The sequence below is a fragment of the Carex rostrata genome, chromosome 17, assembly GCF_964058835.1.
Source record: "Carex rostrata chromosome 17, lpCarRost1.2, whole genome shotgun sequence".
Taxonomy (NCBI): Eukaryota; Viridiplantae; Streptophyta; class Magnoliopsida; order Poales; family Cyperaceae; genus Carex; species Carex rostrata.
In genome coordinates this window covers 1,921,586-1,923,963 of record NC_135934.1, presented here as the reverse complement: position 1 = coordinate 1,923,963, position 2,378 = coordinate 1,921,586, and positions in this window count along the sequence as shown.

Genomic DNA, 2,378 nt, shown 5'->3' with positions numbered 1-2,378 from the left:
TTTCCTTCTCTTATCTAACCTGCTGTGGTTTTATTTTGAAATAAAACCACCCATTCTAACTATTTTTTTTTCCTCTCTTGAAGCTGAAAGATGGAATGAATTCAACATGGATTGATTGATGCCAACTGACAAGAACAACTCCGATGACTTCGCAAGTGGGAGGGGAAGGCATCATTCTTCTAGGGTTGCATGAAGTTAAGTTTCCTTCTCTTATCCAAATATGTTGTGGGGTTATTTCATGCTAAAAGAATAATAGTTAGTATAATCAAGGTGGATTGTCTATTGCTGGTAAGGTTCGTATTAGCAACTCTGCTTGCTTTGTATGCATATCATATTATGGCATGTATTGTTTGGAGTTTAATTGTTCTCTCGAACTGAACTGAGGTGACATGTCTTTATGATGATTAATTTGTCCAAATGGCATCCAGAGTAGCACCGCATTGAGAACAAAGTAATCATCATAAAGACTTTAGTTTCTATAAATTTGGCGTACCTTGTAATAGTTGGATAATAATTTGTGCCATTCTGTTTTTGAGAAGTACCTACCTGCTAACTAAATTGCATGCTAGCGTGAAAAGTATATTCCACCGAATGGCTTCTATTTCGTTGAGAAACCCTGATAATTAATTTCGTTATTTTGAAACAAAACCACACTTCTCACTATATTTTTTTTTCTTCTCTTGAAGCTGAAGGATGGAATGAATCGAACATGGATTGGTTGATGCCAACTGACAAGAGCAACTCTGATGACTTCGCAAGTGGGAGGGGATGGCATTATTCTTCTAGGATTGCACGAAGTTAAGTTTCCTTCTCTTATCTAACCTGCTGTGGTTTTATTTTGAAATAAAACCACCCATTCTAACTATTTTTTTTTACTCTCTTGAAGCTGAAAGATGGAATGAATTCAACATGGATTGGTTGATGCCAACTGACAAGAACAACTCTGATGATTTCGCAAGTGTGAGGGGAAGGCATCATTCTTCTAGGGTTGCATGAAGTTAAGTTTCCTTCTCTTATCCAATCTGTTGTGTGGTTATTTCATGCTAGAAGAATAATAGTTAATATCATCGAGGTAGATTGTCTTTTGCTGGTAAGGTTCGTATTAGCAACTCTGCTTACTTTCTATGCATATCATATTATGGCATGTATTGTTTGGAGTTTAATTGTTCTCTCGAACTGAACTGAGGTAACATGTCTTTATGATGATTAATTTGTCCAAATGGCATCCAGAGTAGCACCGCATTGAGAACAAAGTAATCATCATAAAGACTTTAGTTTCTATAAATTTGGCGTACCTTGTATTAGTTGGATAATAATATGTGCCCCACTGTTTTTGAGAAGTACCTACCTGCTGACTAAATTGCATGCTAGCGTGAAAAGTATATTCCACCGAATGGCTTCTATTTCGTTGAAAAACCCTGATAATTAATTTCGTTATTTTGAAACAAAACCACACTTCTAACTATATTTTTTTTTCTTCTCTTGAAGCTGAAGGATGGAATGAATCCAACATGGATTGGTTGATGCCAACTGACAAGAGCAACTCTGATGACTTCGCAAGTGGGAGGGGAAGGCATTATTCTTCTAGGATTGCACGAAGTTAAGTTTCCTTCTCTTATCTAACCTGCTGTGGTTTTATTTTGAAATAAACCACCCATTCTAACTATTTTTTTTTCCTCTCTTGAAGCTGAAAGATGGAATGAATTCAACATGGATTGATTGATGCCAACTGACAAGAACAACTCCGATGACTTCGCAAGTGGGAGGGGAAGGCATCATTCTTCTAGGGTTGCATGAAGTTAAGTTTCCTTCTCTTATCCAAATATGTTGTGGGGTTATTTCATGCTAAAAGAATAATAGTTAGTATAATCAAGGTGGATTGTCTATTGCTGGTAAGGTTCGTATTAGCAACTCTGCTTGCTTTGTATGCATATCATATTATGGCATGTATTGTTTGGAGTTTAATTGTTCTCTCGAACTGAACTGAGGTGATATGTCTTTATGATGATTAATTTGTCCAAATGGCATCCAGAGTAGCACCGCATTGAGAACAAAGTAATCATCATAAAGACTTTAGTTTCTATAAATTTGGCGTACCTTGTAATAGTTGGATAATAATTTGTGCCATTCTGTTTTTGAGAAGTACCTACCTGCTAACTAAATTGCATGCTAGCGTGAAAAGTATATTCCACCGAATGGCTTCTATTTCGTTGAGAAACCCTGATAATTAATTTCGTTATTTTGAAACAAAACCACACTTCTCACTATATTTTTTTTTCTTCTCTTGAAGCTGAAGGATGGAATGAATCGAACATGGATTGGTTGATGCCAACTGACAAGAGCAACTCTGATGACTTCGCAAGTGGGAGGGGATGGCA